The following is a 26,422-nucleotide window of genomic DNA, read 5'->3' on the forward strand; positions in this document are numbered from 1 at the left end:
GAACTATGTCCAGAAGAACAAACTGAATTTTACTTACTGGCCTGCACAAATCATTGACTTGAATCCTACTGAAAATATGTGGGGTGAACTAAAGACCAAGGTCCATGCCAGAAATCCAGCAAATCTAGAGGAGCTTGACAGCTCCTCTAGATTGACAAAGAAGAATCAGCTAGAATTTCTTAAACATTTTTGAGACTTATTGATAACTACAACAAATGACTGCAGGCTGTTATCAGTCAAAAAGGATACACAACTGACCATTAGTATCTGAGAGCCTAATTGTTTTAACTTTTCATTTTTAACTTTACAATCTTTTTGTAGAAAAAAAGAGTAATATGTCAGGTAACTGTGGACCACTTGGGGTTTATGGGTTTTAAAGTGGACATTACTTCTGTTCTTGTGTTTGAAAAAAATGATGCCCAGAATGTTTACACTGAAGATAACCTCAAAATTAGGCAGGAAATAGGGCCCAAACGCAGGACTCATACACAGGGAGGAATGAAATTCAAAACGGCAGCTTTATTGCTGGGATCATACTAATATCGAAACTAAACACAAGGAACTACAAACATGAAACTCAAACCAAAAAAAGGAAGCTAAACTGGGCACAAGGAACTAGGAAGCACGGAGGAAAACAGACAGTGTGAGGGAACAACGAACGGAGGTGAGCACAAATAATAAATACACAAGGAGAACGCGGCAAACAGCGAACAGCTGGGGAGACACGGCTGAGGGCAATTACACACGTGACAAAATGGGGAGGACACAGAGACAGCCTGGAGGGGGAGAGAGAGAGAACATGGAGGGGCACGAGAGAGAGCATGGACATGATGGGATGAGGGAAACATGGAATATAAGGAGTGGACACAAGGCACGAGAGCTCACATACACAGAGGGAGGCACAGAGGTCAGCTATACAGAGGGAAATTACTAAACAATCAGGGAACTAAACCGGGACCACAAGAAACTAGACCCTATAGAAATAAACTAGAGACTAACAAAGAGAACTTAATACATATTTCATAATACAAAACAACAAAAACACAAGAACTCAAAACACTGGGTCAGAAAAACCCAGGACCCTGACAAAAAGCTACGTATTTGGTAGTATATGTGTTTGGTTCGAGTTGGAAAAAATATATAGTTTAACTCTTAATTAAGCTTATTTCATGTTTTCTGCAATTGTTCTTTAGACATAATACTTTACTGTTGAATTATTTCTCAGAAAATGGATCAAAACATATTTTTTAATCTATTGTTTTGGCTGTGGCTACTGTTAAGCAAAGATTAACTTTGCACTATACACTAAAGGACTCATCTCAATCCAGAATCCATTTACACCATTTATTAATGCAACATTATGACTTGTTCAAACGTCGTATCCCAATAGATTCTGAAAATAGATTTTGAAACATCACTTAATAATAAACTAACAAGATCGTATGTATCCGATCTTTAATATATATGCTTAGTATGAGATTTGAGGAAAAAACATGGCTTATCGAAAACATTCTAAAAAACTGGAAGAATATCGCAATATCATGCACTGACAACATTGTCAGTTGTCAGCCAATGAGCAAGTGGTTTTACAGTCACACCCTATCCTACAGTCTTTTTTATCTAAACCTAAACACTCCAAGCACTTCATCATGAAGCAGGGGCAACTCGAAGTTCAGTATTTCACTACAGCAAATAAATTAAATTAAGCAAATAAAGCTGGGACTGAAACAATGACATTGGGGTATGTACCGATGGGTAGAAAACCTGTTCCAATACCTGAGTCACAGCCCCCCCCCCGAATGCATGCAGATTTATTTGTTTGGGAATCTGTGTTGCTCAATTTTATCTGAACCAAAACATTACCATAACAGTTTAGCTACAGAGCAGACCACATGATAGGAAGACTCATCTCTGCTGTTAACAGATATGGGCAACAGATTACTGTAATCTGATTACCCTTTTAAAGTAACGAATTAAGTAGAGGATTACTGTTGCAAAAAAGTAATTAGATTACTGTTACTTTCTCGTAAAGCACGTTGCGTTACTGCGTTACTAAACAGTGAGAGTGTCTCATGACAAAGCTTGGAAGTACTGACGTTACTTTTGAGTTTGATTAAGTAAAAAGCATTACTGTTACTTTCTAGTAAAGCATGCTGTGTTACTGCGTTACTAAACAGTGAGAGTGTCTCATGACAAAGCTTGGAAGTACTGACATTACTTTTGAGTTTGATTAAGTAAAAAGCATCTGTTGTACACTCTGCGTGGGAAGAAAACATCTTTCTACAGCTAAACCCGCTAAACAGGTGAAAATAGACTTAAGAATGACAGGACTTAGTGCTGCTGAATCTTTGATTTTATTTATTTTCTGTTGTGTTTTACTTGCATCTACTTTTTCTTTTTTCAAGTCAAACACTGTTGCATGCAATTTAATTTTTTCTTAATGCAGTGTGCATGAAATTAAAAGATTAAAACTAATAAAACAATATTATATTTGGTTAAAATGGTCTGATTGTTCAAATATATTATTTTCTTTGGTTGTTGTAAAATAATGTGTGCTCCAGTCTCCAATAAGACAGTGCGGGAAGGGTAGTTATTCCTCTGTTACATCACAAGAGGGAGTATCCCCTAAAACGAGCAGGTCTAGCAGGAGTAAATAAGCCCAGCCACTAACCATAAGACCACAAGGCGGTGTGCCTAAAAGAGCTGTGTAAGACTGTGTGTAAAACAAATGTGTAACGATGCACTATGTCTGCATTTGCAGACACAGTAAAGGCGAACTCACAAAGCTACACTGGTTGCAATTCCTTTCAAAACAAATGTGCAACAAAGGTCTATTGTTTTATTATGTATTCAGGTTGTGTATCATGTTTTTAAATAGTAACTAACTAATTACTTTTGAAAATAAATAAGTACTTTTTCAAGTAACTTGACCAACACTGGCTGTTAATAATAGCAATTAAACAGAAGTGAGTGAGAAAGGTGCTATTGTGAATTAGAGATGCACCGATCCGATATTACGTATTGGTATCGGTCCGATACTGACCTAAATTACTGGATCGGATATCGGAGGGAAATAAAAAATGTAATCTGATCCATTAAATATCAAAAAAGCACCTAAAAAAACTTGCAACATGGCGGAACTCGGCTCATAACCGTAGCACGTCAGAGCAGTATGCATCACGTGATAGAGCGGCTGTGTGTATTTGTAGCCTCGCTAGCAATCCGGCATTTCATCTCCGAGGAAGTTATCCCAGAGAGAAGTAAAGCAAGTGTGTAAGTTCATCTCTGAATGTTTGTAAAGCATTCCCATGTTAAGCTTAACAACTGATATATGGAGCAACTGCCTCTCTCTCCCTCCCTCTCCTGTTGCTACTTCAATCATGAAACTGATCAATGATCAGCTGATCGGCTTTTCTGTCGCGAGTCCGTCTCTCTTCTTTGTTTTTGGCCCACTTTGCACCAGAAAGAGGAAACCGGCGGCGGAACAACAGCAGCACGTTTAAGCTTGATAAGCTGTTGTTAGAATTTATTTAATATTACTTTCTACACCAGGATCCTTTTCTACGTAGCTGACGGCTGGTAACTGTGCAGGGGCGGATCTAGCAAAGTTTAGCCAGGGGGGCCGATAGGGCATGAACAGGGAAAAGGGGGGCACAAAGACATACTCTTCTTTCTTATTCTCATTTAAAATGTCTAGCTTGTAATGAATAATTATCTGAATCTTACACCCAAAGTTTTAATCTGATGTAAAATGTATAGAAGTCCATTACTGTATATAGTAACTATTAAGTCTGATATACCCTAGTAAGCTACTACTACTACTTTTTCCTTTGGGAAAGTACCATCTGTGCAGTCTGCAATTCTGTTGAAGAAAGATATTGAATCTTTTTAATTATTCTTGAAAAATAATTTATTTCTGTGCATTTTTTTTCAGCCTGCATCAAATTAAAGTTGATTACATCGATTAAGCATCATCAGGTGGAGGGTGAGGGGTGGTTCCCCATTTTCTTTTGCTGGGAGTTTGCAACCCTATTAGTTAGGTTGCTTAATATTTCTGCTAAGTACTCTTTAAAATACCACAATAGGGAGGATGGTGCAGGTTTAAGTTTATTAGATTGATCAGTGTTGCTGAACTATGAAATATTTTGGGTGCAGTGTATTTTTTACATACAGGTATAACAGAATAGCTTTAGTGTTGTTGTTTATTTAAACTTGAGTATGAGCTTATACAAAATGCAGCAAGATATTAAAAAAAACAGTTTTATTGATTAAAAAACACACTATATGGGATTCATGTCGGTATCGGCAGATATCCAAATTTATGATATCGGTATCGGTATCGGACATAAAAAAGTGGTATCGTGCCATCTCTATTGTGAATAGTCTTCCAGGATCAGAGTGGCTTTGAGAAATGAAGAGAAAAGAGTTAGGGCAGCATGTGAAAACCCCAATTCCTCTTAAAAATTGTGGATTGGTGCCAGCAGAACTACCTCCAGATCAACACTAAAACTTAGGAGCTGGTGGTAGATTTCCGCAGGCACAAACATCCTCCACTGTAACCACTGAACATCCAAGGTATGGACAATGAGGCTGTGGACAGCTACAGGTACCTTGGTGTTTATCAGAACAATAAACTGGACTGGACTCATAATTATGAAGCCCTCTACAGGAAAGGGCAGAGCAGGCTGTACCTGCTGTGGAGACTCAGGTCTTTTGGAGTGTAGGACCCACTCCTGAACAGGAAGAGACTGAACAGGCTGATCTGCGGGGCCAGCTCTGTTCTAGGATGCCCTGTGGACCCAGTGGAGGTGGTGAGTGACAGGAGAATGGTGGCTAAGCTGTCATCTCTGCTGGACAACATCTCCCACCCCATGCAGGAGACTGTGACTGCACTGAGCAGCTCCTTCAGTGCTGTCGCAGGAGACTGTGACAGCACTGAGCAGCTCCTTCAGTGGCAGGCTGCAGCACCCACGATGTGGGACGAAGAGATTTTGCAGGTCTTTCCTCCCCTCTGCTTCAGACTCTACAACAAAGACTTTGCAGCTGATCAAACACACAAACCCACACGTGCAATAAGACTAAGTGCAATATTCTTTTTCTGACAAAGTTGTATTTTTACTCAGTGCTGCTGATGCTATATTCAATAGCATTTGTATTCTTTTTTATCCTATTGTATATATTATTTTATTTTATTTTATTCTATTCTATACAGTATCTTATTCTTATTCTATTCCAGTGTTCTCTAATTTTTGCTATATAACTTTGCACTGTCCACTTTCTGCTGTAACAAAACAAATTTCCCATGTGTGGGACTAAATAAGGTTATCTTATCTTATCTTATCTTATTTTAAAACAACTGCTCAAAGCTCAGCACCACCTCCAGCATCTGAAATGACTATTAGCAAAGCCAAGGTTACACCCACTTGAGGGGAAAAAGCCTCCTGGCTCTCAACCCTCCTGGGAGACAGTGATCTGCTTTCAACACTAATCCACCCACAAACAAGGTATTACAGGAGTGTACAGGAGAATCAAGAGTCATGATGGCAGAATCTAAATCTAAAAAACATGGATTTAAAAAATGTCGGAGTGCCACTTTCAGCATTGATGGCTTCAGCTTCACAATTGGTAAGAGACTTTTTAAATTTATATATGTATATATATATATATTAAAAAGTCATAGGGAAATTTTTATTTGATGTTTGTAATATTTGACCTGTTGTTACTCATTTTTCTCCTTGCATGTTTTTCTCCAGACTGCTATCCAGAGAGAGATGGTCTCTGGATAGTCTTTTCATTTGATTCAAAATAATACATGAAAACTCTATCTGAACATTTTGAGTGCTGTGATTTGTCCTGAAGGCAGCATTATTTTTTCTAAATTTTCCTTTGTTCTGTCAAATTATCTCTAAATGTAAAGTTACATGATTGTGAAATTTAGTTGAATATGAATCATGTATAATGAGAAAAATTGCTATTTACAATCTCTTTTGCTAAAGTGTGCTGGCCCAGGAATCTGTGGTTCCAGGGTTTTGTTGACTTTAGGGTTCTTGTTAGACTTTACTGCCATTCTTACGGTTGCTCTTGATGATGTAATGTTTTCAGTTTTATGATATTAATGTTTTTTGGTTTCTGTCTTGATTTTTTTTCTCAGTGTCTCCTCACTGTGTCCTCCTTTTTGCTTCACTCCAATTTTTCTCTGCCAGACTGTTGTTGTCCTTATGTCTTTCTGATTTTTTTCATTCCTGTTTTATTATTAATTTTCATGTATTGATTATGTTTACTTCAGTAGATGGTTTTCTTTTATGTATTGTGTTTGCCTATGCTTTGTCATTGTTTTTGCCTGTCATTCATAACTTATATTCCTTTTTGTTATCTGCCAATCAGACCTCCATGTATGTCTTGTATGAACATGCCTTTGTCCTTTGTCAAGATGTTTTTTCTTTTTTTTTTTATAATTCCCTGTTCTGGTACCTGTTTTGGCTCATGAGTTTCCGTATTCCTTGTCTCAATGCTTTCCTAGTTTCACAGCCTGTCCTTTTGGATTTTTATTTTTCTATTTTTTATTGTTATGTAGTTCTCAAAGATTATGATCTTTTTTATGATCTCTTCTTCACTCATAACTATTAAGGGCATAGCTATATATCCCAAGACCCTCACAGCCATTACCAGATGTGTGTTAGCACAAGTACAGTCATTTCATTGGGACCGGCTGGAATTGTGCTACCCATGCCCCAAGTTTTTGTAAATGTGTAAATCCCAGAAGTACAATATGCTCCTTGATTTGAATGTAAACCATCAGTGCTTCACAGAATAACACAAGAAATAAGGGAGTTCTACTGTAGTGCCCCCCCAGGTTCTGTTGCACTAACAAACATTTGAGGAAGGTTTAGGAGATTTAGGAGTCCACAAATTTTATTTGTTTTTCTTTTATCTCGTTGTGTATTCTGAGTTTTACCATAAATGGCAATCTCAATTGTTTGGTAGAGAACCCATTTTTTTTTTTTTTTTTTTTTTTAAAAAAGGGGTTGTCTGAAGAAAAAAAATCATCATGTTCTTTTCTTGGTGTGGACCCTAAAGGGTTAATGAGATTTACAGAAAATTTCTGCTTTAAGATAGGAGAAGACAGTTGAACATGAAAAGCAGGAAAAAGATATAAAAAGATATACAGGGAATTGAGAATGCCAATCAGCAGTGTCCAAACTGTAATGAATGTGAAAAATGAGGGATTCTGTTGAAACCAAGCCACGGTTAGGTAGGCCACCAAACATTTCAACCACAGCTGCCAGAAAAATTTTTGGGGATGCAAAGAAAAACCCACAAATAACGTCAGCTGAAAAAAAGGTGCTGTGGCTGTTTCAAAATGCACAATAAGGAGGCACTTTAAGGCCTTTGTGGTTGAGTCGCTAAAAGAAAACCATTACTATGTCGATCCCACAAAGTAGCTCACTTTTAATATTCCAAACAGCACAGAGACAAGCCTCAAAACTTCCAGAACAAATTTATTTGGAATGATGAGACCAAAATTCAACTTTTTGGCCACAGAAAACAATTTGGAGAGGATTCAGCCAGGCCTATGATGAAAAGTACACCATCCCTACTGTGAAACACAGAGGTGGACTGCTGATGTTTTGGGGATGAGTGAGCCACACAGGGAACTTGGTCAAAATTGATGGCAAAATGAATGCAGCATGTTAACATAAAATACTGGAGGAAAATTTGTACTATTTGGCTCAGAAGATGCGCATGGGACACACTTGGACGTTCCAACACAACAATGATCCAAAACACAAGGCCAAATCGACCTTACATTGACTCTAGCAGAAAAAAGTGAAGGGTCTGGAGATGCCATCTCAGTCTCCTGACTCCAGATCATTTAGCCACTTTGGGGAGATTTTAAATGTGCAGTTCATGCAAGATAGCCCAAGAGGCATGTTAGTATATAGTCATATAGTTTCATATTGTGTAATATACTGCAAAACAAACAGAATATACTAATTTTTGTCATTCAAAGTTTGGATGACAATACTCGACGGTTTAGTGCAGGATAAACAATTTAGCTTGTTGTAGTTTCATTAAGTTGCTTATGTTGATTATTTTCCATGCTGAGCCTCTACAACAGATGCTAAACAATATAGGGACTGGTACTTAAACTCACATGGCTGTATCAGGAGAAACTTGAGGATACTTGGGGGAGATATGAGCCACAGCTGCCTCTGATTAGGTACCTTTTCTGTATGCAATATAGAATAAAAATAAATAAATAAATATGCACAAATTAAATCAGAAACATGTTTCTTTGCTACAGTCTTTGCTACAAATTATAAGAGAAATTAAAAATTGAAAAAAGTCAATAAATGTCAATAAATAATAATAAACTGATTTTGTAGAAATTCATTTTGATATAGTATTTTTCATAATTAGTTTCTAACACTGAATTTGTTCTAGTTTGTTTTTCACCTGCCTACCATGCAATTTTTTTCTGTTGTATCTTACTTCAAATTGAAAAGAAAAGCAGGTCTCTTATGTCAGTCATTTGAATTTGACCAGTTCCATAAAATAGTAGAATAATTCTAAGATTCTAAGATTTTTATCATTAGAACATTAACTGGAACCCCTGATTGTAATTAATGCATAATACACAGTATGATCTCATATTTAGGTCTATGCAACACTGAAGCATAACTTCTGTGTTAATGCTTAGTAGTTTTCTATCTAGCTTATAAATTCTACATTAACATTTACATTAACAGAACTAAATCCCTCTCTGTGTGTGCGTGTGTGTGTGTGTGTGTGTGTGTGTGTGTGTGTTTGGTCAGGGTATAGATATTAGGGTTCTGTTGGGGATTTGTCAAATGAATGTAAGCCAGTATATTTTTCTCTGAATTGATGAAAACTACAGCAGAAAATGGTCACAAAGGATAATCTGCCTGTTCTTTATCTCTGCCTTCACTGCCTCACAATTAGTGATAATAACTCCCTGAGCTCAGTATCCTAACAACTGACAACACATATTTAATTGGACCAGTCAAAATGATGACATAGTCATTTCCCATGCCTTCTGGTTCCCATCGATACTGCAGTATGTAAACACAAACACACACAGAGACGTGTGCTTGAACACACAGACGCACATACACACATTTGGGGGCACACTATATTACGTATTCACTCACTCATCCACAATACTGATTCAGATTAGTTTGAAAACAGTGTGTAGAGAGCTTCATGAAATGGCCAAGCAGCTGCATCCAAGCCTTAGATCACCAAGCAGAATCCAAAGCGTCGGATGCAGTGGTGTAACGCACCGCACTACTGGAGTCTAGAGCAGTGGACACATGTCTTCTTGAGTGATGAATCACGCTTCATCATTTGGCAAATTGAAGTACAATTCTGGGTTTGGTGGTTGCCAGGAGAATGGTACTTGTCTGACTGCATTGTGCCAAGTGTAAAGTTTGGTGGACGGGGGATTATGGTGTGGGGTTGTTTTTCACAGGTTGGGCTTGGGCTCTTAGTTCCATTGAAAGGAACTCTTAATGCTTTAGTCATTTTGGGCAATTTCATTCATAAATGAAACTGGTTCTTATATAGCACTTCTCTATTCTACCTGAGCACTCAAAGCGCTCTATACAACTTGCCTCATTCACCCACTCAGCAATGAAAAAAAGCTTTGCATAGAAGACAACAACAAAAAAAAATATAAAAAAAAATCACAGTGCTACCATTTTGCAAAACCAGGTTTAGATAACAAACAAGTGTATTTTAACCCTCTGGGGTCTAGGGTATAATTAGCCATTTTTGATTGCTTTTACCTCTATACAATCTCACGTCTGAATTTACAGTTATTTTTCCACGTTGGCATACGGTATTAAGACAATTGAACTAAAATCAGACAAAAAACAACCCCTAAAATCTGAGTATGTTTTGACACACAAAAAAACAATCGAGTACACTACACATTAACTAGACACTTCAAACACACTAGATGTCACAAATCTCTCACATCTCAATCCAATAGAAAACAGTAGTGGTGGGCGGATCGATCCAAATATCGATAGTATCGATCCCAAGTCGGGATCGGTATCGGATCGATACTGGCCTGGTTAGATCGATTCTTTACTTTGAGTTCTGCTTGCTTGCTACGCTGTGCTTTCGGCAAAAACGAAACAGCCAGGTCGCTGGACTCGCCGCTCCTGTGACAGCGGAGAGCAGGCACACTTTGCTACCCCCCCCCCCCTTCTTATGTTTCGGTGTTGCGCTGACACGTCACGTCACGCAGCCGTACACATCACCACCACCAAACCTGCAGCGGCATCGCAGAACACGCCCTGCCACATACCCCCTTGCCAGCTTCACCCCACCCCACGAGCAGGCGAGGGAATCGGCCCGGACCGTCGGTGCCCCATTCCCCGGCCCAGCGACGGGGAAGTGTCCACTCTGGCGGTCGCCCGCGCCTCCAGTGGAAGCCCGGGAGCTGGCCTGATGGCCACCCATATGGCAAGCAGAGGCGGCGGAGCAGGAGTGGAAGTGAGCCGGGGCTCAGAGGCAGCTGGGCAGACGGCCAAAGCGGACAGCATGCCGCCCTCAGGCAGGACCCCCGCGCACCTCGACCTCCATCTCCAGCTTGGCAGGTCCCGCTGGCGCGCCAGCCTCCGGCTCACCCCGAGCCGCGCGCTGTCCACCCTTACAGTGATCACACGGTTGCTGTAACAGTAGCCTACATTAAACGGCTGCAGCCTTCCTGCTGCCAGCTATACACATCAACACCAAAAACAACAACAGCACAAGCAGCGCACAGGTTTTAAGCCGGTGAGGCATGATTGTAGATGCAATGAAGGTGAGTCCATCTCACCTGCAGCAGCATCGCAGACGGCTGCCACAATAATAAAGCATTTTTTATTTAATTATAAATTAATTATTTCTCCTAATTATGTCCCGGATTTTAAGTAATTAATAATACAAAAGGAAAAATCACAAAAAACACTTAAGGTCATTTAAATTAATTGCGATTTAGCAATTCAATGAGGCATCCACCTTGTTTATTGAAAAGTATTGGTAACGGTATTGGTATCGGCGATACTGGCCCGTATTTACTTGGTATTGGATCGATACCAAAATATGCAGTATCGCACACCACTAAAAAACAGTGCTTGCTAGTGCTGTCCTTAGAAAGCAACTTTTTTAACATTTCTTCCTGCAGTAAACGTAACGATAGCATTTAGGTGCATTCCTCATGTTGATACAAAAACGCTTTTAAGACACCTTGCATGTGTCTTCAAACATCTTTCATAAGACAAAGCTGTATCTTAGTATATAACAAAACAATCTTCCACAGTCAAAATGCATTGGTTAAGGTGTATCCATTGTTTTTTTTATTACAGACTACAAATTATACTTAATTCATTGGATGAATCTGGGACAGAAGGTCAGAACAGGCAGGAAAAAATAGATTCAAGGATCTGAATTATGAAAGTTTCAGACTTTTACATTTCTGATTTATATAAAGAATTAATATTTTAAGAATATTTATTACAATTATGCTTCACAGTTGCAAATGAGGCAGGGGACAACAACCAGCGCCGACTAGCCCACTTTTCACGTAAGTTCTGCACAGTATATGTAATTTTCTATATACTTGAAAGTGTCTTCAGGGCATGATGAATATATGTATTTTGCTTGCTAAAATACAGAAATGTCTCTGGATATTCAGGAGTTACGTTAATGTGGTGTGTGTTACTGGTAACAATCTGTATTAAAATTGTCCAGGCTCACAGTCCCAGAATGCACTGTGCACCGATTACACAGCGCGAACAGGCATTACTGACTCCAAAGAAATTCTGATCGACCCACGCAGCGCTGATGAGATCCTGGCTGATGAACTGCCAATCCTTCATGCACCAGACAGCATTGAGAAGACTGCTATAAGGTCAGATTTGGACACATACATAAAAAAACTATCAAATAGACAGACACACAACGTTTATTTCTTTAAATGGTCTTAAAGTATGTTTTTCTTGAACGGCATTCAAATCTCTTCTCTTTTTTCTTTGTTGGCTGCCTCTTCTTCCATTCTCTGTCGAGATGATCTCACATTGCTTCAGTAATGTTGAAAATGTGTCGTTGTGGTTTTTCACCCACGAATGCATTGGCAGTGTGTTTGGGATCATTGTCATGTTAGATATTTAAGATACTGACAAAAAGATTTTTTCCAGTCAGTAGAAGTGTGCCTCAAAATTATATTACAATATTTTTAAAAAAGTTGCAATAACAATATTTTTGAAAATGTAGAAGAAAGAAATCCTGAAAAATGTTTTATTGATGCTTGTAGGCAGCAGCATTTAGAAATATAAATAAACGTAGGGCATTTCTATTCTTTTTCTACTGAGTTACTGTCAATGATTCAATTTTAATCAATTCAATGTATTTATTTATACAGCACCAAATCACAACAACAGTTGCCTGAAGGCGCTTTATATTGTAAGGTAGACCCTACAATAATACATACAGAGAAAAAAAACCTAACAATCATATGACCACCTATGAGCAAGCACTTTGGCAACAGTGGGAAGGAAAATCCCTTTTAACAGGAAGAAACCTCTGGCAGAACCAGGCTCAGGGAGGAGCGGGGCCATCTGCCACGACCGGTTGGGATGAGAGAAGAGTGAGACACTACCTAATTTGAAGAGTGACTGTTGAAATAAGGTGCCTGGATTTTATATTTTGGTTCACGCTTTTAAACCAGCTGCCTAAACCACTGCTTTTGCAACATGTAACCACATCAGTTATTTCTATCAACTTACTTTGCTATTCTTATTCTTTTGTAGTGCAACTAGGGAGTACTTCAGGAACAGTTGGTGTAGTTAGGGCCCGAGCACTGAGAGTGCGAAGGCCCTATTGTATCTGCTCTGTTTATTATTATTATTATTAGGGCCCGAGCACCGAGAGTGCGAAGGCCCTATTGTATCTGCTCCGTTTATTATTATTATTATTATTATTATTATTTTTCATTGAAATGAATTGCCTTTTTGAGGGCTTTAACATGCTCAAAAACTCATGAAATTTTGCACACATGCCAGGTCTGGTGAAAAATTTTGTATTTTAATGGTTTTACACATGAGCATTTGGAAATGGCTCTAGAGCGCCACCTATGCGTTGTTAAATGCAGCCGTACGAACACATCATTTGAGCTACATGTATGAAATCTGGCACACATGTTTATCATGCCAAGATGAACAAAAAAGTCAGTGGGACCATTGTCACAAACCCAACAGGAAGTCCGCCATTTTGGATTGAAGGTGACATTTTGTCTCTAATTTTGCCATTTCCATGCCTCGAATTTTTTCGAACTCCTCCTTGGGATTTGGTCGTATAAGCTTCATCTTTGGTCAGTGTCAACTACACACCTGGGCCATGTTAAATTGCGGAGCTTTTGAGTTTTCGCAATACTGTGAGGCCGTGGCGCCACGGCGAATTTCGATGACTCGCCATGAAAATCTTATTGTCTCTCAATTTGTCATACATGGTCCGACGTGGACCAAAGAGCACACATATGATAGGGCTCCACCCCTGAACATAGTTCAACTGCCATATTTGACACCAGGGACAGCGCCACCTAGTGGGAACAGGAAATGTCATGTTTTACACTTTGGTGTACAATATTGTTATGGGTGACATCTGCAGCCTCAAATTTCTCCAGGAAAGCCTTAACGAGTTAGACTTGGGTTACAGTGAAAACTGTGAGTTTTCGCGAAAGGGTGTGACCCCAGCAGCATGGCGAACATTGATGTCTCGCCATGAAGAAACAAATTAGTGTAACTCAATGAAATCCAATCTGATCCTTACCAGACTTTACAGGCATGATGTCAGACCCGCCCTGAAAAGATCGATGTGCCCATTGTCAGGAATACGTAGAGCGCCACCTAGTGGCAACAGGAAATGTCATGTCTTTCATTTTGTTGTACTGATTTTCACAGGTTCATCGTGGCCACCTGAAAAGTGGCGAATATCACCATCAGTCCCTCATGATGCTTCAGTGAGAACACTGTGACATTAAACTGAACGGTGCACCCTGGTGGTAACGCAGTTCACCATGACCATTGAAGTGGCTTTTGAGGGGCTTGGAAAGTTTGAAAAGTCTTCTAATTTGGCGCACACCTCCAATGTGATGAGGGCTATCTTATTATGTGATCACTTTCATTGATTAGTGCAAAATGGCTCCACAGCGCCCCCTACAAATTTTAATAACAACAGCCCCTGCTCTGTGTTTTATCTATGAGACTGAAACCTGGTAAGCTTATGGAGGATATCAAGATGTACAAAAAAGTCTCTTGGAGCAATATCCCAAATCCAACAGGAAGTCAGCCATTTTAAAATGAATGTGTAATTTTGGCGACATTTTCCCCTCTTTTCAGGCCTCATACTTTGACGAACTCCTCCAAGGAATTTCATCATATTGAACCAATCTCCAGTGCGTGGAATCTAAAGACCTTTGTGATGTTAAATTGCGAAGCTTTTTACGTTCAGGGAAACGGGGTGGTCATGGCGGCACATGGAGTTTCAATCACTCGCCAAAAAGCAGTAATCTGCTGTCACTCAAAAACACAATGTCCAATCTCTCCGAAACTTCACAGGAATGATAAGACTTGAGCTCGGAAATGTTTGTTATGCCATTTGTCAGTAATGGTTAGAGCGCCACCTAGTGGGACGACTATAATCATGATTGAATGAGATGAAATGTTAGCTGGTGGTTAAACACATGAATTCCATCAATGTGACATCAGATCGGACGTGCTGGTTTTAGGTGTTGGGCTTGGCTCGACGCGCCGGGGGTGCGAGGGCCCTCATAACGCTGCTTGCAGCTTTAATTAGGGCCCGAGCACCGAGAGTGCGAAGGCCCTATTGTATCTGCTCCGTTTCTTCTTCTTATTATTATTATTATTATTATTAGGGCCCGAGCACCGAGAGTGCGAAGGCCCTATTGTATCTGCTCCGTTTATTATTATTATTTTTCATTGAAATGAATTGCCTTTTTGGGGGCTTTAACATGCTCAAAAACTCATGAAATTTTGCACACTTGCCAGGTCTGGTGAAAAATTTGTTATTTTAATGGTTTTACATATGAGCACTGGGAAATGGCTCTAGAGCGCCACCTATGCGTTGTTAAATGCAGCCCTACGACCACATCGTTTGAGCTACATGTCTGAAATTTGGCACACATGTGTATCATGCCAAGACGAACAAAAAAGTCTGTGGGCCCATTGACGCAAACCCAACAGGAAGTCCGCCATTTGGAAGTGAAGGTGACATTTTGGCTCTAATTTTGCCATTTCCATGCCTCGAACTTTTGCGAACTCCTCATTGGAATTTCATCGTGCAAGCTTCATATTTGGTCAGTGTCAACTACACACCTGGGCCATGTCAAATTGCGGAGCTTTTGAGTTTTCGGGATACGGTGAGGCCGTGGCGCCACGGCGAATTTCGATGACTCGCCATGAAAATCTTATTGCCTCTCGTTCTGTCATACATTGTCCGACCTTGACCAAAGTGGACACATATGATAAGGCTCCACCCCTGAACATATTTCAACTGCCATATTTGACATCAGGTACAGCGCCACCTAGTGGGAACAGGAAATGTCATGTTTTACACTTTGCGGTACAGTATTGTAATGGGTGACATCTGCAGCCTCAAATTTCTCCAGGAAAGCCTTAAGGAGTTGGTCTTGGGTTACAGAGAAAACTGTGAGTTTTCGCTGAAGGGTGTGACCCCAGCAGCATGGCGAACATTGAGGTCTCGCCATGAAGAAACAAATTAGTGTAACTCAATGAAATCCAATCTGATCAGTACCAGATTTTACAGGGATGATGTCAGACCCGCCCTGAACAGATTGATATGCCCATTGTCAGGAATACGTAGAGCGCCACCTAGTGGCACCAGGAAATGTCATGTCTTTCATTTTGTTGTACTGATTTTCACAGGTTCATCGTGGCCACCTCAAAAGCGGTGAGTATCACCATCAGTCCTTCATGATGCTTCTGTGTGAAAATTGTGACTTTAAACTGAACGGCGCACCCTGGTGGCAACGCGGTTCACCATGAAAGACGAAGTGGCTTTTGAGGGGCTTGGAAATTTTAAAAAGTCTTGGAATTTGGCCCAAACCTCCAATGTGATGAGGGCTTCGTTGTTATGTGATCATTTTCCTTGAATAGTGCAAAATGGCTCCACAGCGCCCCCTATAATATTTCAAAACATCAGCCCCTGCTCTGTGTTTGATTTATAAGTCTGAAACCTGGTAAGCTTATGGAGGATATCAGGATGTACAAAAAAGTCTCTTGGAGCAATATCCCAAATCCAACAGGAAGTCAGCCATTTTAAAATTAACGTGTAATTTTAGCCACTTTTTTGCCTCTTTTCAGGCCTCATACTTTGACGAACTCCTCCAAGGGATTTCATCAGATTAACCCGATCTCCTGTGTGTGGAATCTAAAGACCTTGGTGATGTTAAATTGCGAAGCTTTTTACGTTCAGGGAAACGGGGTGGCCATGGCGGCACGTGGAGTTTCAATTCCTCGCCAAAAAGCAGTAATCTGCTGTCACTCAAAAACACAATGTCCAATCTCTCCCAAAGGTCGCAGGCGTGATGAGACTTGAGCTCGGAAATGTATGTTATGCCATTTGTCAGTAATGGTTAGAGCGCCACCTAGTGGGACGACTATAATCATGATTGAATTAGATGAAATGTTAGCTGGTGGTTAAATGCATGAATTCCACCAATGTGACATCAGATCGGACGCACCGGTTTTAGGTGTTGGGCTTGGCTCGACGTGCTGGGGTGCGAGGGCCCTCATATCGCTGCTTGCAGCTTTAATTATTATTATTAGGGCCCGAGCACTTCGAGTGCGAAGGCCCTATTGTATCTACTCTGTTTATTATTATTATTATTATTATTATTATTATTATTATTATTATTATTATTATTATTTCGGCAAATGAATCGGCCTTTTGAGGGCCTAAACATGCTCAAAAACTCATGAAATTTTGCACACTCGTCAGGTCTGGTGAAAATTTACGTATTTTAATGTCCATAGACATGTCCAGGGAAAATTGGCTCAGTAGCGCCACCTAGAAAAATGAGAAACGCGAGCCCCCGAGATGGGTATGACCTACATGTATAAAACTCGGAACACATATCTAACGTTCGGAGACGCACAAAAAAGTCTATTATGGCCATGTCCTAAACCCAACAGGAAGTCCGCCATTTGAAAGTGAAGGTGACATTTTGGCTCTAATTTTGCCATTTCCATGCCTCGAACTTTTGCGAACTCCTCATTGGAATTTCATCGTACAAGCTTCATATTTGGTCAGTGTCAACTACACACCTGGGCCATGTTAAATTGTGGAGCTTTTGAGTTTTCGGGTTACTGTGAGGCCGTGGCGCCACGGCGAATTTCGATGACTCGCCATGAAAATCTTATTGCCTCTCGTTCTGTCACACATTGTCCGACCTTGACCAAAGTGGACACATATGATAAGGCTCCACCCCTGAACATATTTCAACTGCCATATTTGACATCAGGGACAGCGCCACCTAGTGGGAACAGGAAATGTCATGTTTTACACTTTGGGGTACAGTATTGTAATGGGTGACATCTGCAGCCTCAAATTTCTCCAGGAAAGCCTTAAGGAGTTGGTCTTGGGTTACAGAGAAAACTGTGAGTTTTCGCTGAAGGGTGTGACCCCAGCAGCATGGCGAACATTGAGGTCTCGCCATGAAGAAACAAATTAGTGTAACTCAATGAAATCCAATGTGATCAGTACCAGATTTTACAGGGATGATGTCAAACCCGCCCTGAACAGATTGATATGCCCATTGTCAGGAATACGTAGAGCGCCACCTAGTGGCACCAGGAAATGTCATGTCTTTCATTTTGTTGTACTGATTTTCACAGGTTCATCGTGGCCACCTCAAAAGCGGTGAATATCACCATCAGTCCCTCTTGATGCTTCAGTGAGAAAATTGTGACTATAAACTGAACGGCGCACCCTGGTGGCAACGCAGTTCACCATGAAAGATGAAGTGGCTTTTGAGGGGCTTGAAAAGTTTAAAAAGTCTTGAAATTTGGCGCACAGCTCTAATGTGATGAGGGATTTCTTTTTATATGTTCATTTTCCTTGAACAGCGCAAAATGGCTCCACAGCGCCCCCTACAAAATTTCAAAACAACAGCCCTGCTCTGTGTTTTATGTATGAGTTTGAAACCTGGCAAGCTTATTGGAGATATCAAGATGTACAAAAAAGTCTCTTGGAGCAATATCCCAAATCCAACAGGAAGTCAGCCATTTTAAAATTAATGTGTAAATTTGGCGACATTTTCCCCTCTTTTCAGGCCTCATACTTTGACGAACTCCTCCAAGGGATTTCATTAGATTTACGCGATCTCCTGTGTGTGGAATCTAAAGACCTTTGTGATGTTAAATTGCGAAGCTTTTTACGTTCAGGGAAACGGGGTGGTCATGGCGGCACGTGGAGTTTCAATCACTCGCCAAAAAGCAGTAACCTGCTGTCACTCAAAAACACAATGTCCAATCTCTCCCAAAGGTCGCAGGCGTGATGAGACTCGAGCTCGGAAATGTTTGTTATGCCATTTGTCAGTAATGGTTAGAGCGCCACCTAGTGGGACGACTATAATAATGGTTGAATGAGGTGAAATTTTAGCTGGTGGTTAAATGCATGAATTCCATCAATGTGACATCAGATCGGAAGCGCTGGTTTTAGGTGTTGGGCTTGGCTCGACGCGCTGGGGGTGCGAGGGCCCTCATATCGCTGCTTGCAGCTTTAATTATTATTGTTATTATGGCAAATGAATCGGCCTTTTGAGGCCCTAAACATGCTCAAAAACTCATGAAATTTTGCACACGCGTCAGGTCTGGTGAAAATTTACTTATTTTAATGTCCATAGACATGTCCAGGGAAAATTGGCTCAGTAGCGCCACCTAGAAAAATGAGAAACGCGAGCCCCCGAGATGGGTATGACCTACATGTATAAAACTCGGAACACATATCTAACGTTAGGAGACGCACAAAAAAGTCTATTATGGCCATGTCCTAAACCCAACAGGAAGTCCGCCATTTGGAAGTGAACGTGACATTTTGGCTCTAATTTTGCCATTTCCATGCCTCGAACTTTTGCGAACTCCTCCTTGGGATTTGATTGCATAAGCTTCATATTTGGTCAGTGTCAACTACACACCTGGGCCATGTTAAATTGCGGAGCTTTTGAGTTTTCGGGTTACTGTGAGGCCGTGGTGCCATGGCGAATTTCGATGACTCGCCATGAAAATATTATTGCCTCTCGTTCTGTCATACATGGTCCGACGTGGACCAAAGAGCACACATATGATAAGGCTCCACCCCTGAACACATTTCAACTGCCATATTTGACACCAGGGACAGCACCACCTAGTGGGAACAGGAAGTGTCATGTTTTACACTTTGGTGTACAGTATTGTTATGGTTGACATCTGCAGCCTCAAATTTCTCCAGGAAAGCCTTAAGGAGTTGGTCTTGGGTTACAGTGAAAACTGTGAGTTTTCGCGAAAGGGTGTGACCCCAGCACCATGGCGATTATTGATGTCTCACCATTAAGAAACAAATTAGTATAACTCAATGAAATCTAGTCTGATCAGTACGAGACGTTACAGGAATGATGTCAGACCCGCCCTGAACAGAATGATGTGCCCATTGTCAGGAATAGGAAGAGCCCCACCTAGTGGCACCAGGAAATGCCATGGCTTTCATTTTCTTCTACTGATTTTCACAGGTTCATCGTGGCCACCTCAAAAGTGGTGAATATCACCATCAGTCCCTCATGATGCTTCAGTGAGAAAATTGTGTGTTTAAACTGAACGGCGCACCCTGGTGGCAACGCGGTTCACCATGAAAGATGAAGTGGCTTTTGAGGGGCTTGGAAAGTTTAAAAAGTCTTGAAATTTGGCGCACACCTCCAATGTGATGAGTGCTATCTTGTTATATCATCATTTTCTTTGAATAGCGCAAAATGGCTCCACAGCGCCCCCTACAATATTTCAAAACAACAGCCCCTGCTCTGTGTTTTATGTATGAGTCTGAAACCTGGGAAGCTTATGGAAGATATCAAGATGTACAAAAAAGTCTCTTGGAGCAATATCCCAAATCCAACAGGAAGTCAGCCATATTGAAATTAATGTGTAATTTTGGCGACATTTCCCCTTCTTTTGAGGTAACATTCTTTGACGAACTCCTCCAAGGCATTTCATCAGATTTACACGATCTCCAGTGCCTGGAATCCAAAGACCTTTGTGATGTTAAATTGCGAAGCTTTTTACGTTCAGGGAAACGGGGTGGTCGTGTCGGCACGTGGAGTTTCAATCACTCGCCAAAAAGCAGTAATCTGCTGTCACTCAAAAATACAATGTCCAATCTCTCCCAAAGGTCGCAAGCGTGATGAGACTCGAGCTCGGAAATGTTTGTTATACCATTTGTCAGTAATGGTTAGAGCGCCACCTAGTGGGATGACTATAATCATGATTGAATGAGATGAAATGTTAGCTGGTGGTTAAATGCAAGAATTACATCAATGTGACATCAGATCGGAAGCGCTGGTTTTAGGTGTTGGGCTTGGCTCGACGTGCTGGGGTGCGAGGGCCCTCATATCGCTGCTTGCAGCTTTAATTAGGGCCCGAGCACAAAAGTGCGAAGGCCCTATTGTATCTGCTCTGTTTCTTATTATTATTATTATTATTATTTTTATTATTATTATTATTATTATTATTATTTCGGCAAATGAATCGGCCTTTTGAGGGCCTAAACATGCTCGAAAACTCATGAAATTTTGCACACGCGTCAGGTCTGGTGAACATTTACGTATTTTAATGTCCGTAGACATGTCCAGGGAAAATTGGCTCAGTAGCGCCACCTAGAAAAATGAGAAACGCGAGCCCCCGAGATGGGTATGACCTACATGTATAAAACTCGGAACACATATCTAACGTTCGGAGACGCACATAAAAGTCTATTATGGCCATGTCCTAAACCCAACAGGAAGTCCGCCATTTGGAAGTGAAGGTGACATTTTGGCTCTAATTTTGCCATTTCCATGCCTCGAACTTTTGCGAACTCCTCATTGGAATTTCATCGTACAAGCTTCATATTTGGTCAGTGTCAACTACACACCTGGGCCATGTTAAATTGCGGAGCTTTTGAGTTTTCGGGTTACTGTGAGGCCGTGGCGCCACGGCGAATTTCGATGACTCGCCATGAAAATCTTATTGCCTCTCGTTCTGTCATACATTGTCCGACCTTGACCAAAGTGGACACATATGATAAGGCTCCACCCCTGAACATATTTCAACTGCCATATTTGACACCAGGGACAGCGCCACCTAGTGGGAACAGGAAATGTCATGTTTTACACTTTGGGGTACAGTATTGTAATGGGTGACATCTGCAGCCTCAAATTTCTCCAGGAAAGCCTTAAGGAGTTGGTCTTGGGTTACAGAGAAAACTGTGAGTTTTCGCTGAAGGGTGTGACCCCAGCAGCATGGCGAACATTGAGGTCTCGCCATGAAGAAACAAATTAGTGTAACTCAATGAAATCCAATCTGATCAGTACCAGATTTTACAGGGATGATGTCAGACCCGCTCTGAACAGATTGATATGCCCATTGTCAGGAATACGTAGAGCGCCACCTAGTGGCACCAGGAAATGTCATGTCTTTCATTTTGTTGTACTGATTTTCACAGGTTCATCGTGGCCACCTCAAAAGCGGTGAATATCACCATCAGTCCCTCTTGATGCTTCAGTGAGAAAATTGTGACTATAAACTGAACGGCGCACCCTGGTGGCAGCGCAGTTCACCATGAAAGATGAAGTGGCTTTTGAGGGGCTTGAAAAGTTTAAAAAGTCTTGAAATTTGGCGCACACCTCTAATGTGATGAGGGATTTCTTTTTATATGTTCATTTTCCTTGAACAGCGCAAAATGGCTCCACAGCGCCCCCTACAAAATTTCAAAACAACAGCCCCTGCTCTGTGTTTTATGTATGAGTTTGAAACCTGGCAAGCTTATTGGAGATATCAAGATGTACAAAAAAGTCTCTTGGAGCAATATCCCAAATCCAACAGGAAGTCAGCCATTTTAAAATTAATGTGTAAATTTGGCGACATTTTCCCCTCTTTTCAGGCCTCATACTTTGACGAACTCCTCCAAGGGATTTCATTAGATTTACGCGATCTCCTGTGTGTGGAATCTAAAGACCTTTGTGATGTTAAATTGCGAAGCTTTTTACGTTCAGGGAAATGGGGTGGTCATGGCGGCACGTGGAGTTTCAATCACTCGCCAAAAAGCAGTAACCTGCTGTCGCTCAAAAACACAATGTCCAATCTCTCCCAAAGGTCGCAGGCGTGATGAGACTCGAGCTCGGAAATGTTTGTTATGCCATTTGTCAGTAATGGTTAGAGCGCCACCTAGTGGGACGACTATAATAATGGTTGAATGAGATGAAATTTTAGCTGGTGGTTAAATGCATGAATTCCATCAATGTGACATCAGATCGGAAGCGCTGGTTTTAGGTGTTGGGCTTGGCTCGACGCGCCGGGGGTACGAGGGCCCTCATATCGCTGCTTGCAGCTTTAATTATTATTATTATTATTCAGGCAAAACAAGGGCCTTTTTGAGGGCCTAAACATGCTCAAAAACTCATGAAATTTTGCGAACATGCCAGGTCTGGTGAAAAATTTTATATTTTAATGGTTTTACACATGAGCACTTGGAAATGGCTCTGTAGCGCCACCTATGCGTTGTTAAATGCAGCCCTACGAACACATGGTTTGAGCTACATGTATGAAATTTGGCACACATGTGTATCATGCCAAGACGAACAAAAAAGTCAGTGGGACCATTGACGCAAACCCAACAGGAAGTCCGCCATTTGGACGTGAAGGTGACATTTTGGCTCTAATTTTGCCATTTCCATGCCTCGAACTTTTTCGAACTCCTCCTTGGGATTTGGTTGTATAGGCTTCACATTTGGTCAGTGTCAACTACACACCTGGGCCATGTTAAATTGCGGAGCTTTTGAGTTTTTGCGATACGGTGACGACGTGGCGCCACGGCGAATTTCGTTGACTCGCCATGAAAATCTTATTGCCTCTCATTCTGTCATACATGGTCCGACCTGGACCAAAGAGCACACATATGATAAGGCTCCACCCCTGAACACATTTCAACTGCCATATTTGACACCAGGGACAGCGCCACCTAGTGGGAACAGGAAATGTCATGTTTTACACTTTGGGGTACAGTATTGTAATGGGTGACATCTGCGGCCTCAAATTTCTCCAGGAAAGCCTTAAGGAGGTGGTCTTGGGTTACAGTGAAAACTGTGAGTTTTCATCAGAGGGTGTGACCCCAGCACCATCGCGAACATTGAGGTCTCGCCATGAAGAAACAAATTAGTGTAACTCAATGAAATCCAATCTGATCAGTACCAGATTTTACAGGGATGATGTCAGACCCGCCCTGAACAGATTGATGTGCCCATTCTCAGGAATACGTAGAGCGCCACCTAGTGGGAACAGGAAATGTAATGTCTTATATTTTGTTGCACTGATTTTCACAGGTTCATCGTGGCCACTTCAAAAGCGGTGACTATCACCATCAGTCCCTCATGATGCTTCAGTGAGATAATTGTGACTTTAAACTGAACGGCGCACCCTGGTGGCAACACTGTTCACCATGAAAGATGAAGTGCCTTTTGAGGGGCTTGGAAAGTTTAAGAAGTCTTGAAATTTGGCGCACACCTCCAATGTGATGATGGCTTTCTTGATATGTGATCACTTTCCGTGAATAGCGCAAAATGGCTCCATAGCGCCCCCTACAAAATTTCAAAACAACAGCCCCTGCTCTGTGTTTTATCTATGAGTCTGAAACTTGGTAAGCTTGTGGGAGATATCAAGATGTACAAAAAAGTCTCTTGGAGCAATATTCCAAATCCAACAGGAAGTCAGCCATTTTGAAATTAATGTGTAATTTTGGCGACATTTTCCCCTCTTTTCAGGCACCGTTCTTTGATGAACTCCTCCAAGGGATTTCATCATATTGCCGCAATCTCCAATATGTGGAATCTAAAGACCTTTGTGGTGTTAAATTGCGAAGCTTTTTACGTTCATGGAAACGGGGTGGTCATGGCGGCACGTGGAGTTTCAATCACTCGCCAAAAAGTAGTAATCTGCTGTCACTCAAAAACACAATGTACAATCTCTCCTAAAGGTCGCAGGCGTCATGAGACTCAAGCTCGGAAATGTTTGTTATGCCATTTGTCAGTAATGGTTAGAGCGCCACCTAGTGGGACGACTATAATAATGATTGAATGAGATGAAATGTAGCTTGTGGTTAAATGCATGAATTCCATCAATGTGACATCAAATCGGACGCACTGGTTGTAGGTGTTGGGCTTGGCTCGACGTGCTGGGGTGCGAGGGCCCTCATATCGCTGCTTGCAGCTTTAATTAGGGCCCGAGCACTGAGAGTGCGAAGGCCCTATTGTATCGGCTCTGTTTATTATTATTATTATTATTATTATATTATTTTTTACCGAAATGAATTGCCTTTTTGAGGGCTTTAACATGCTCAAAACTCATGAAATTTTGCACACATGCCAGGTCTGGTGAAAAATTTTGTATTTTAATGGTTTTACATATGAGCACTGGAAATCGCTCTGTAGCGCCACCTATGCCTTGTTAAATGCAGCCTACGAACACATCGTTTTAGCTACATGTATGAAATTTGGCACACATGTGTATCATGCCAAGACGAACAAAAAGTCAGTGGGACCATTGACGCAAACCCAACAGGAAGTCCGCCATTTGGAAGTGAAGGTGACATTTTGGCTCTAATTTTGCCATTTCCATGCCTCGAACTTTTGCGAACTCCTCATTGGAATTTCATCGTACAAGCTTCATATGTGGTCAGTGTCAACTACACACCTGGGCCATGTTAAATTGCGGAGCTTTTGAGTTTTCGGTATACGGTGAGGCCGTGGCGCCACGGCGAATTTCGATGACTCGCCATGAAAATCTTATTGCCTCTCGCTCTGTCATACATTGTCCGACCTTGACAAAGTGGACACATATGATAAGGCTCCACCCTGAACATATTTCAACTGCCATATTTGACATCAGGTACAGCGCCACCTAGTGGGAACAGGAAATGTCATGTTTTACACTTTGGGGTACAGTATTGTAATGGGTGACATCTGCAGCCTCAAATTTCTCCAGGAAAGCCTTAAGGAGTTGGTCTTGGGTTACAGAGAAAACTGTGAGTTTTCGCTGAAGGGTGTGACCCCAGCAGCATGGCGAACATTGAGGTCTCGCCATGAAGAAACAAATTAGTGTAACTCAATGAAATCCAATGTGATCAGTACCAGATTTTACAGGGATGATGTCAGACCCACTCTGAACAGATTGATATGCCCATTGTCAGGAATACGTAGAGCGCCACCTAGTGGCACCAGGAAATGTCATGTCTTTCATTTTGTTGTACTGATTTTCACAGGTTCATCGTGGCCACCTCAAAAGCGGTGAATATCACCATCAGTCCCTCTTGATGCTTCAGTGAGAAAATTGTGACTATAAACTGAACGGCGCACCCTGGTGGCAGCGCAGTTCACCATGAAAGATGAAGTGGCTTTTGAGGGGCTTGAAAGTTTAAAAAGTCTGAAATTTGGCGCACACCTCTAATGTGATGAGGGATTTCTTTTTATATGTTCATTTTCCTTGAAGAGCGCAAAATGGCTCCACAGCGCCCCCTACAAAATTTCAAAACAACAGCCCCTGCTCTGTGTTTTATGTATGAGTTTGAAACCTGGCAAGCTTATTGGAGATATCAAGATGTACAAAAAAGTCTCTTGGAGCAATATCCCAAATCCAACAGGAAGTCAGCCATTTTAAAATTAAGGTGTAAATTTGGCGACATTTTCCCCTCTTTTCAGGCCTCATACTTTGACGAACTCCTCCAAGGGATTTCATTAGATTTACGCGATCTCCTGTGTGTGGAATCTAAAGACCTTTGTGATGTTAAATTGCGAAGCTTTTTACGTTCAGGGAAACGGGGTGGTCATGGCGGCACGTGGAGTTTCAATCACTCGCCAAAAAGCAGTAACCTGCTGTCGCTCAAAAACACAATGTCCAATCTCTCCAAAGGTCGCAGGCGTGATGAGACTCGAGCTCGGAAATGTTTGTTATGCCATTTGTCAGTAATGGTTAGAGCGCCACCTAGTGGGACGACTATAATAATGGTTGAATGAGATGAAATTTTAGCTGGTGGTTAAATGCATGAATTCCATCAATGTGACATCAGATCGGAAGCGCTGGTTTTAGGTGTTGGGCTT

The sequence above is a fragment of the Oreochromis niloticus genome, linkage group LG9 (genome assembly GCF_001858045.2).
Source record: "Oreochromis niloticus isolate F11D_XX linkage group LG9, O_niloticus_UMD_NMBU, whole genome shotgun sequence".
Lineage (NCBI taxonomy): Eukaryota > Metazoa > Chordata > Actinopteri > Cichliformes > Cichlidae > Oreochromis > Oreochromis niloticus.